Source organism: Taudactylus pleione, unplaced genomic scaffold, assembly GCF_031769625.1.
Source record: "Taudactylus pleione unplaced genomic scaffold, aTauple2 ptg001135l, whole genome shotgun sequence".
Lineage (NCBI taxonomy): Eukaryota > Metazoa > Chordata > Amphibia > Anura > Myobatrachidae > Taudactylus > Taudactylus pleione.
This window is the reverse complement of record NW_028285536.1, coordinates 591,520-603,801: the sequence shown is the minus strand read 5'-3', so window position 1 is coordinate 603,801 and position 12,282 is coordinate 591,520. Positions and strand designations below refer to the sequence as shown.

Here is a 12,282-nt window from a genome sequence, read left to right as displayed (position 1 = left end):
CTATTGCTGCAAACACTGGAGAGGTTCCAGGCCACGTCAGCATACAAATAAACGCCTAGTGCCATTAATACAATGTAAACCAGGGCGCCTAGCGCCTATTTTTCTCTTTAAAAATGGCGCCGCAGCACGGGCTGCGCTGTGAGCTCCAGAGGTGGGCAAGCATGGTCCCCGGGCCGAGTCTCCTGGCCACAGAAGGGAAGCTCTTTTGGAGCTCCCTGCCACAGTTAGTTGGCTGCATTAGCCAGCTCTCCATGCACCTCCTCATACCACTTCCAGGCATGAGGCTGCATAGGAGGACATTTTATTTCTGGAAGGGGCTGGGGGACCCAGCAGCCCACTGAGAACTCTGGATCCCCTGGCCCTCCAGAGAAATCCCAGTGAATTTTACTTACAAAATATACAGTCAGGTGCATAAATATTGGGACATTGACAGAGTTTTCATTTTTTTGGCCTCTAGTCACCACCACAATGGCTTTGAAATGACACAAACAAGATGTGCTTTACCTGCAGACTTTCAGATTTAATTTGAGGGTAATTACATCCAAATCAGGTGAACGGTGTAGGAATTACAACGGTTTCTATATGTGCCTCCCACTTTTTAAGGGGCCAAAAGTAATGGGACAAACTAAACAATCCTAAATCTAACTTTCACTTTTTAATACTTTGTTGCAAATCCTTTGCAGGCAATTACAGCCTGAAGTCTGGAACGCATAGACATCACCAGACGCTGGGTTTCACCCCTGGTGATGCTCTGCCAGGCCTCTATTGCAAATGTCTTCAGTTCCTGCTTGTTCTTGGGGCATTTTCCCTTCAGTTTTGTCTTCATCAAGTGAAATGCATGCTCAATCGGATTCAGGTCAGGGGATTGACTTGGCCATTGCATAACATTTTAGCCTTAAAAAACTCTTTGGTTGCTTTTGCAGTATGCTTCGGGTCATTGTCCATCTGCACTGTGAAGCACCGTCCAATGAGTTCTGAAGCATTTGACTGAATATGAGCATATAACATTGCCCGAAACACTTCAGAATTCATTCTGCTGCTTTTGTCAGCAGTATCATCATCAATAAATACAAGGGAACCAGTTCCATTGGCAGCCATACATCCCAACGCCATGACACTACCACCACCATGCTTCACTGATGAGGTGGTATGTTTTGGATCATGAGCAGTTCCTTTCCTTCTCCATACTCTTCTCTTCCCATCACTCTGGTACAAGTTGATCTTTGTCTCATTTGTCCATAGGATGTTGTTCCAGAATTGTAATGGCTTTTTTAGATGTTGTTTGGCAAACTCTAATCTGGTCTTCCTGTTTTTGTGGCTCCCCAATGGTTTTCATCTTGTGGTGAACCCTCTATATTCACTCTTGTGAAGTCTTCTCTTGATTGTTGACTTTGACACATATACACCTACCTCCTGGAGAGTGTTCTTGATTTGGCCAACTGTTGTGAAGGGGTTTTTCTTCACCAGGGAAATAATTCTTCTGTCATCCACCACAGTTGTTTTCGGTGGTCTTCCGGGTCTTTTGGTGTTGCTGAGCTCTCCGGTGCGTTCTTTCTTTTTAAGAATGTTCCAAACAGTTGATTTGGCCACACCTAATGTTTTTGCTATCTCTCTGATGGGTTTGTTTTGATTTTTCAGCCTAATGATGGCTTGCTTCACTGATAGCGACAGCTCTTTGGATCTCATATTGAGAGTCGACAGCAACTGATTCCAAATGCAAATGTCACACCTAGAATCAACTCCAGACCTTTTACCTGCTTAATTTATAATGAAATAACGAGGGAATAGCCCACACCTGTCCATGAAATAACTTTTGAGTTGATCGTCCCATTACTTTTGGCCCCTTAAAAAGTGGGAGGCACATATTGAAACCGTTGTAATTCCTACACCGTTCACCTGATTTGGATGTAATTACCCTCAAATTAAATCTGAAAGTCTGCAGGTAAAGCACATCTTGTTTCTTTCATTTCAAAGCCATTGTGGTGGTGAACAGGCCAAAATATGAAAATTCTGTCAATGTCCCAATATTTATGCACCTGACTGTACATTTCTACTTCAGGATCCATATAAGGTCCACAGGATGACCTTGGGGTATAGGTGATGCAGTGTCATCCAGGCACCTTACGCTGTAAATTCTTCTCCCAGGATGCAACGGGTCTCCCTCAGAATGGAGACCCTACGGTCAGTGATACTGGCTATGGAACCTGGGGATTTTATGGTATTCCTGGATAGTCAGGATGCATACATGCATATTCCAATTATTTCAGCTCACCAATGTTTTCTCAGGTTCGCTGTGCCACAACAACATTTCCAGTTTCAGGCTCTGCCATTTGGCCTTGCCACTGCATCTTGGGTGTTTACAAAGGTCATGGCGGTATTTGTGGCTGCAGGGGATCTGCCTGTTACCATACCTGGACGACCTCTTGCTACTATCAGGGTCCTCAGAGGTACTTCACCACCACCTGCAGCTAACGATATTTGTGCTCCAGGTACACGGGTGGTTGATAAATTGGAAGAAGTCCTCCCTGATCCCATCTCAAAGGATGCTCCATCTGGGAGCCCTGTTGGATTCACAACTGCAAAGGATTTTTCTGACAGCAGAAAAGATCTCCACTTTGTAGACGCGTGTACGCAGATGCCTTGTCAGTCCACTTAGCAATGCAGTTACTGGGATCTATAGGGCCGATGTTCGACATGGTGGAGTACGCCCAGTTTCTTTCCTTGCCTCTGCAGCAATCGATCCTCTCCAAGTGGGATGGATTTCCCCTTCATATACAGACTCAAACGATTATGCTCTCTCCAGAGGTACGTCTATCTCTGACTTGGTGGCTACAGACGATCCACCTCACCAGGGGGCGTCCCTTTTGGATCTCGGACTGGGTCCTTCTGACGACGGACGCCAGTCTTCGGGGTTGGGGCGCAGTGACGGGTCCACACTCTTTCAGGGAAGGTGGACCGCAGAGGAATCTGCACTTCCAATCAATATATTGGAACTGCGGGCAGTTTTCAGGGCCATGCAACAAGCCAGGCTGCTGCTTCACGGAAAGCCCGTGCAAGTCAGACAACGCCACGACAGTGGCTTACCTTTTCCATCAAGGAGGAACTCTAAGTCAGGCGGCAATGACAGAGGTGTCACGCATTCTGACATGGGTAGAAGGCCATCTACCAGCCATAACGGCACTGTTCTTTCCAGGAGTGCTGAATTGGGAAGCGGACTTTCTAAGCCATCACGACGTGCATCCCGGGGAGTGGTCTCTTCACCAAGAAGTGTTTCAGCTCCTAGTGGACAAGTGACACAATCACAAACTGCCACAGTACGGGTCCAGGACAAGAGACGCCAGAGCGCTCTGTCAGTCAAGTGGACTTTCCAGTTTGTGTACCTGTTTCCTCCGATCTCCCTTCTTCCTCGTGTTCTTCGAAAGTTCAAACAAGAGGGAGGCATGGTCCTGCTGGTGGCTCCAGCATGGCCCCGACGTCCATGGTACTCAGATCTTCGGAGTCTCTCCATCGACACTCTTTGGCTGTTGCCTCAACGTCCAGACCTGTTGTCTCAGGGTCCTTGCCTCTACCCTGATCTGGGTCATCTCTCTTTGATGGCGTGGCTCTTAAGACATCCCTCTTAAAGTCCAAGGGTTTTTCCGACTCTGTGTTTAACACCATGCTCAGAGCACGTAAACCTGCTTCTGCTAGAATTTACCACAGGGTATGGCATACCTATTTTGAATGGTGTCATCCAAAAAGTTATGACCCCAGGTGTTTAGGATATCCAGAGTGTTTGCTTTCCTGCAGGCGAGTTTGGACCTTGGTCTCCACCTTGCTACACTCAAGGTCCATATCTCTGCCCTTTCAGTGTGGTTCCAGCGAAGGATTGCTCCTCTTCCTGACATCCGCACTTTTCTGCAGCAGGTCCTTCATATCCAGCCTCCCTTTGTCTCTCCTGTAGCGCCTTGGGATTTGGCTGTTGTCCTTAGTGCCCTCCAGGGCCCTTCGTTTGAACCACTGGGCTCAGTGGACCTCAGATGGCTTACTGCTAAGACTGTTCGTTTGTTTTTCTTTTGGCCATTGCTTGTGCCAGAAGAGTTTCCGATTTGGGGGCTCTCTCTTGTCATTCCCCCTTTCTTGTTTTTCACAGGGACAGGACAATGCTTCGAACTCGCCCTGGGTTCCTTCCTAAGGTGGTCTGTAGTTTCCACATTAATGAGGCAATTATTGTGCCGGCCTTTAATTCCCCAGACCTCTCGGCAGGGGAGGCCTCATTGGATGTGGTACGTGCCCTCAAGATTTATGTGGATTGTACCAGTCCTCTCCGGAAATCAGACTTCGTTTGTACTTTATGGTTTCCACAAGAGAGGATGGCCGGCCAATAAACAAACTTTGGCTAGATGGCTTCGTATGACTATCTCTGAGGCTTACATTCATGAGGGCCTTCCAGTCCCGCCCTCTGTTACTGCTCATTCTACTTGGTCTGTGGGCCCTTCGTGGGCAGCTATTCGTGGTGCCTCGGCTGTACAGCTTTGTAAGGCGGCCACGTGGTTTTCTATCCAGACCTTTTTGAGCTAGTACTCTTTTGATAAATTTGCTACTCAGGATGTTTCCATCGGGTGGCGGATTCTCCTTTCTGCACATGAGAGTCCGCGTCCTTGAGGGTACTGCTTTGGGAATCCCCATGGTCACCCTGTGGACCTTCTATGGATCTTGAAGTAGAAAAGTAGAAATATGGTAAGAACTTACCCTTTTTATCTCTCTTTCTAAGAGGTCCATAGGGACCACAGGGCACCCGCCCTGACGCACCTGTGCTTCAGTTAGGCTTCGTTCTGGTCACCGGTTTTGCGTCTCCTGTGTGAGAATGTGATTCTAGTGTGTTCCAGACTTTCTTCTCTCTTTTATCCTCCTCTGGCCTTTGGCTTGCTATGAAACTGTGGTGCCTCTGGACGGGGGCGGGGTATAGAGGGAGACCGTTGCATCCTGGGAGAAGAATTTACTGCGTAAGGTGCCCGGATGAATCTGCATCACCTATACCCCAAGGTCACCCTGTGGACCCTATGGACCTTGTAGAAAAAGAGATAAGAAGGGTAAGTTCTTACCATATCTTTACTTTTAAAATCATACATTTTAAATACATTCACATTTCATGCCTGTGCCCAGCATCAGTCTTAGCACACAGTGCAGCACTGCAGCTCGGGATCTATGTGCCCAGCTCAGTGCTGCCTATACAAGGTTACATACATTTACATTTCATGCCTGTGCCCAGCATCAGTCTTAGCACACAGTGCAGCAATGCAGCTCGGGATCTATGTGCCCAGCTCAGTGCTGCCTATACAAGGTTACATACATTTACATTACATGCCTGTGCCCAGCATCAGTCTTAGCACACAGTGCAGCACTGCAGCTCGGGATCTATGTGCCCAGCTCAGTGCTGCCTATACAAGGTTACATACATTTACATTACATGACTGTGCACAGAATCAGTCTTAGCACACAGTGCAGCACTGCAGCTCGGGATCTATGTGCCCAGCTCAGTGCTGCCTATACAAGGTTACATACATTTACATTTCATGCCTGTGCCCAGCATCAGTCTTAGCACACAGTGCAGCACTGCAGCTCGGGATCTATGTGCCCAGCTCAGTGCTGCCTATACAAGGTTACATACATTTACATTTCATGCCTGTGCCCAGCATCAGACTTGGGCCCTGATTCAGAGCCGGACGCTCTGACCAGGGCACTCGCTCTGAATCAGGGCCCTCCTCCATTAAGAAGGAGCGTCCTCCTGGACGCTCGTATAGCTGTGGGTCACCACCCACAGCATATACGAGCGTCCAAAAAGATGGTCGCGATGGTCTTGACCATCGCGACCATCGGACTTGCGACGGAAACCCTGCGGTAGGGTTTCCCAGCCACAAGCCCTGGAGTGATTTTGACTCTATCAGAGCCCCCAAACGGTAGGCGTTCTCATGGGAACGCCTCCATTTGGGCAGCCACCCCCCCGGCCCGCCCACCAAAAGGGGCGAGCTGTCACTCAACATCGACAGCTCGCCCCCTTTGGTGCGATACCCGGAGCGACGGATTGCCCGTCGCTAGCCGGGTCTCGCGCATGCGCACAACGGAGCCGGCTCCGACGTGCGCATGCGCTGTGGGCCACCATCGACCCGGTTGCGAGCGCTCAGCGCTTGCGACCGGGTCTGAATCAGGCCCTTAGCACACAGTGCAGCACTGCAGCTCGGGATCTATGTGCCCAGCGCAGTGCTGCCTATACAAGGTTACATACATTTACATTACATGACTGTGCCCAGCATCAGACTTAGATCCCGAGCTGCAGTGCTGCCTATGCAGGGTCAAATACTTTTAGACATTTTATTTAACATTATTTCTAGTTATGTGTTGGTGTTTTTTCCACAGTGTGTTTTTATTTACTGTGCTCAGCGCTGGGCTTGGCTACCATGGTGCTGAGGTGCTGGGAGCTTAGTTCTCAGTCCCCAGCATATAGCTCAGCGCTAGGCTTGGCTACCACGGTGCTGAGGTGCTGGGAGCTTAGTTCTCAGTCCCCAGCATATAGCTCAGCGCTGGGCTTGGCTACCACGGTGCTGAGGTGCTGGGAGCTTAGCTCTCAGTCCCCAGCATATAGCTCTGCGCTGGGCTTGGCTACCATGGTGCTGAGGTGCTGGGAGCTAAGTTCTCAGTCCCCAGCATATAGCTCAGCGCTGGGCTTGGCTACCATGGTGCTGAGGTGCTGGGAGCTAAGTTCTCAGTCCCCAGCATATAGCTCAGCGCTGGGCTTGGCTACCACGGTGCTGAGGTGCTGGGAGCTTAGCGCTCAGTCCCCAGCATATAGCTCAGCGCTAGGCTTGGCTACCATGGTGCTGAGGTGCTGGGAGCTAAGTTCTCAGTCCCCAGCATATAGCTCAGCGCTGGGCTTGGCTACCATGGTGCTGAGGTGCTGGGAGCTAAGTTCTCAGTCCCCAGCATATAGCTCAGCGCTGGGCTTGGCTACCATGGTGCTGGGAGCTAAGTTCTCAGTCCCCAGCATATAGCTCAGCGCTGGGCTTGGCTACCATGGTGCTGAGATGCTGGGAGCTAAGTTCTCAGTCCCCAGCATATAGCTCAGCGCTGGGCTTGGCTACCATGGTGCTGAGATGCTGGGAGCTTAGCTCTCAGTCCCCAGCATATAGCTCAGCGCTGGGCTTGGCTACCATGGTGCTGAGGTGCTGGGAGCTAAGTTCTCAGTCCCCAGCATATAGCTCAGCGCTAGGCTTGGCTACCACAGTGCTGAGGTGCTGGGAGCTTAGCTCTCAGTCCCCAGCATATAGCTCAGCGCTGGGCTTGGCTACCATGGTGCTGAGGTGCTGGGAGCTAAGTTATCAGTCCCCAGCATATAGCTCAGCGCTGGGCTTGGCTACCATGGTGCTGAGGTGCTGGGAGCTAAGTTCTCAGTCCCCAGCATATAGCTCAGCGCTAGGCTTGGCTACCACAGTGCTGAGGTGCTGGGAGCTTAGCTCTCAGTCCCCAGCATATAGCTCAGCGCTGGGCTTGGCTACCATGGTGCTGAGATGCTGGGAGCTTAGCTCTCAGTCCCCAGCATATAGCTCTGCGCTGGGCTTGGCTACCATGGTGCTGAGGTGCTGGGAGCTTAGCTCTCAGTCCCCAGCATATAGCTCAGCGCTGGGCTTGACTACCATGGTGCTGAGGTGCTGGGAGCTAAGTTCTCAGTCCCCAGCATATAGCTCAGCGCTGGGCTTGACTACCATGGTGCTGAGGTGCTGGGAGCTAAGTTCTCAGTCCCCAGCATATAGCTCTGCGCTGGGCTTGGCTACCATGGTGCTGAGGTGCTGGGAGCTTAGTTCTCAGTCCCCAGCATGTAGCTCAGTGCTGGGCTTGGCTACCATGGTGCTGGGAGCTTAGCTCTCAGTCCCCAGCATATAGCTCAGCGCTGGTGGTCCCGGGAGCGTGCTCTCCTCCCTGTCCCCCGCATGTATGCACATAGCGCCGCAGTCAGGGGCACCTGTCTCAGCTGCAGCGGCTTCCTGGAGTTCCTGGAGTATTGCTCCCGGTCCCCGGCAGACATCTTACAGCCCTTCTGCCTGCTGTGTAGCTGGAGCACCGGAAGCTAAGCTCCCAGTCCTTAGCGGACAGCACACAGCACCACACGGGGGCGGCTAGCCGGTCACCCTGTGTGTCACTCAGCCCTGTAGTCCAGGACATGAGTCCCAGCTGCAATAGCTCCTTGATACACTAAGGTGCCAGGAGCTCTGCTCCCGATCCCCAGCAGTCGGCACATAGCCTGGCAGTCTCCAGGGGTGGCCCATAGCTGGAGCACACATAAAGGCCTCCCTTACCCCCGGCACACCGGGGCTTAATACATAGCCGCGGAAACGGGTCCCGGCTGCTGCAACCTAAAAAATAAAATACATTTAATTTTTAAACACTCGGGTGCTAGCGCCTTTAATACATGTAAATATGGTGTCTAGCGCCCTCTTGCCCTTTAAAAATGGCGCCGCAGAACGGGGGTTAACACCTTCAGTGCCACGGCGGCCACTAAACACGTGGGGCCAGCCTCCAGCCACAGGGCTTATCACAGTAGATGTAGTATAAGGCTCAGCACAGTAGATGTGATATAGGGCTCAGCGCAGTAGATGTGATATAAGGCTCAGCACAGTAGATGTGATATAGGGCTCAGCACAGTAGATGTGATATAGGGATCAGCACAGTAGATGTGATATAGGGCTCAGCACAGTAGATGTGATATAGGGATCAGCGCAGTAGATGTGATATAGGGATCAGCGCAGTAGATGTGATATAAGGCTCAGCGCAGTAGATGTGATATAGGGCTCAGCACAGTAGATGTGATATAATGCTCAGCGCAGTAGATGTGATATAAGGCTCAGCACAGTAGATGTGATATAGGGATCAGCACAGTAGATGTGATATAAGGCTCAGCACAGTAGATGTGATATAGGGATCAGCACAGTAGATGTGATATAATGCTCAGCGCAGTAGATGTGATATAAGGCTCAGCACAGTAGATGTGATATAGGGATCAGCACAGTAGATGTGATATAGGGATCAGCGCAGTAGATGTGATATAAGGCTCAGCGCAGTAGATGTGATATAGGGCTCAGCACAGTAGATGTGATATAATGCTCAGCGCAGTAGATGTGATATAAGGCTCAGCACAGTAGATGTGATATAGGGATCAGCACAGTAGATGTGATATAAGGCTCAGCACAGTAGATGTGATATAGGGATCAGCACAGTAGATGTGATATAATGCTCAGCGCAGTAGATGTGATATAAGGCTCAGCACAGTAGATGTGATATAGGGATCAGCACAGTAGATGTGATATAGGGATCAGCGCAGTAGATGTGATATAGGGTTCAGCACAGTAGATGTGATATAAGGCTCAGCACAGTAGATGTGATATAGGGATCAGCACAGTAGATGTGATATAAGGCTCAGCACAGTAGATGTGATATAGGGATCAGCACAGTAGATGTGATATAGGGATCAGCGCAGTAGATGTGATATAGGGATCAGCGCAGTAGATGTGATATAGGGATCAGCGCAGTAGATGTGATATAGGGATCAGCGCAGTAGATGTGATATAGGGATCAGCGCAGTAGATGTGATATAGGGTTCAGCGCAGTAGATGTGATATAATGCTCAGCGCAGTAGATGTGATATAAGGCTCAGCGCAGTAGATGTGATATAGGGATCAGCGCAGTAGATGTGATATAGGGATCAGCGCAGTAGATGTGATATAGGGATCAGCGCAGTAGATGTGATATAGGGATCAGCGCAGTAGATGTGATATAGGGATCAGCACAGTAGATGTGATATAAGGCTCAGCACAGTAGATGTGATATAAGGCTCAGCACAGTAGATGTGATATAGGGCTCAGCGCAGTAGATGTGATATAAGGCTCAGCGCAGTAGATGTAATAAGCACAGTAGATGTGATATAGGGCTCAGCACAGTAGATGTGATATAAGGCTCAGCACAGTAGATGTGATATAATGCTCAGCGCAGTAGATGTGATATAATGCTCTGCGCAGTAGATGTGATATAATGCTCAGCGCAGTAGATGTGATATAATGCTCAGCGCAGTAGATGTGATATAATGCTCAGCACAGTAGATGTGATATAATGCTCCGCGCAGTAGATGTGATATAATGCTCAGCATAGTAGATGTGATGTAATGCTCAGCACAGTAGATGTGATATAATGCTCAGCGCAGTAGATGTGATATAATGCTCAGCGCAGTAGATGTGATATAATGCTCAGCGCAGTAGGTGTGATATAATGCTCCGCGCAGTAGATGTGATTTAGGGCTCAGCGCAGTAGATGTGATATAATGCTCAGCGCAGTAGATGTGATATAATGCTCAGCACAGTAGATGTGATATAATGTTCAGCACAGTAGATGTGATATAATGCTCAGCACAGTAGATGTGATATAATGCTCAGCACAGTAGATGTGATATAGGGATCAGCACAGTAGATGTGATATAGGGCTCAGCACAGTAGATGTGATATAGGGATCAGCGCAGTAGATGTGATATAGGGATCAGCGCAGTAGATGTGATATAGGGATCAGCGCAGTAGATGTGATATAATGCTCAGCGCAGTAGATGTGATATAATGCTCAGCGCAGTAGATGTGATATAATGCTCAGCGCAGTAGATGTGATATAGGGATCAGCACAGTAGATGTGATATAGGGATCAGCGCAGTAGATGTGATATAATGCTCAGCGCAGTAGATGTGATATAGGGCTCAGCACAGTAGATGTGATATAGGGATCAGCGCAGTAGATGTGATATAAGGCTCAGCACAGTAGATGTGATATAATGCTCAGCACAGTAGATGTGATATAATGCTCAGCGCAGTAGATGTGATATAATGCTCAGCGCAGTAGATGTGATATAATGCTCAGCGCAGTAGATGTGATATAATGCTCAGCGCAGTAGATGTGATAGAATGCTCAGCGCAGTAGATGTGATAGAATGCTCAGCGCAGTAGATGTGATAGAATGCTCAGCGCAGTAGATGTGATATAATGCTCAGCGCAGTAGATGTGATAGAATGCTCAGCGCAGTAGATGTGATATAATGCTCAGCGCAGTAGATGTGATATAATGTTCAGCATAACTTTATGGATTCATTTGTTTCTTTCTCCCTAGTTTTTGGCTGTGGACACGCAGATGATCCTGGGTAACAAGCAGTTATCTCTCAGCCCTGAAGAATATGTATTTGCTGCTCTCAATCTGTATACGGATATCATTAACATCTTCCTCTACATCCTGGCTATAATTGGCAAGGCCAAGGAGTGACCACCGATCTGCCGCTATCCTTTTCCAGCGTCCGGCCTCCAACCTTTACTCCGGATTCTCTTATACAGTTCCAGCTAATATTTTTATCCTCCCCCATCTGCTATTTAGTAAAATTGCCTTTTGAATGTCATTGTTTCTGGTATCTGTGACCTGCGCTCTTAGCAGCTTTTCTTGCTGCCCCTCTGAGTCCCTAAATGCCCCTCTTCCCTAGATATTAGCCCTTAATACCTCCACCTACCACATCACAATCACTAGCAGGACTTTGCTTGACCCTACTCCAAATCCTTAGCTTACAAATCCTTAGCCTCCAACCGCAGCCTCCAACCGCAGCCTCCAACCGCAGCCTCCTTCACATTCCTGATTACATTGTATCCATGTTGTACAGTATTTAATGTTGCTTGTTCCTCTATGGCACATGCTATATCCATTTTTCTAATGACACAGTAGTCGCCCCTTATTACACATACACATTTTTTTATCCCTTAATGTGAATTCTCTGCCCCTCTAGTAGTGTTACCCCACCTCTGCTATAGGGGAATCTGCATGGATTGCTATGGACAGTGCACGCGGCTTCCCTATAGGAGAGACCTGTAATATTGTACACATCAGTTTACAGCAGTGTATTATATAGTTATTATCTGGAAGTTAAATTCTATGTTAATATATAAGAAATACTGCATATAGGGGACGCTGTGCTGGCAGGAAGCAGTGACTGCAGACATTACCACTTATTACAGTAGGAATCGTTGCTCCTATCCCTGCGTTCCCCTATGGAGTGTGAGAATAAATGACCAAAGATACTGAACATGGACACAGACTGTCTTATCTGCCATTACGAAGGCGCATTTCACCAGGAACTGAATCTCCCCCATAGACAGAGCAACCTGATTTTAAAACTATCCAATTAAAATTGAATTCTCGTCCTAGAGTGCTTAGCTGTCCGTTCTCCATAATGGTACAGT

At 48.7% G+C, this 12,282-nt stretch overlaps 1 long non-coding RNA gene across 1 annotated transcript in view; it reads left to right on the top strand.

Moving 5' to 3' along the window:
* Nucleotides 1-11,450, top strand: part of LOC148453548 (uncharacterized) — a 29,006-nt gene extending 17,556 nt beyond the window's left edge. The window contains exon 2 of the long non-coding RNA XR_015874925.1: nt 11,171-11,450. This is a non-coding gene — a long non-coding RNA (uncharacterized LOC148453548). The remainder of the gene's footprint in view (nt 1-11,170) is intronic.
* Nucleotides 11,451-12,282: the final 832 nt, after the last annotated feature.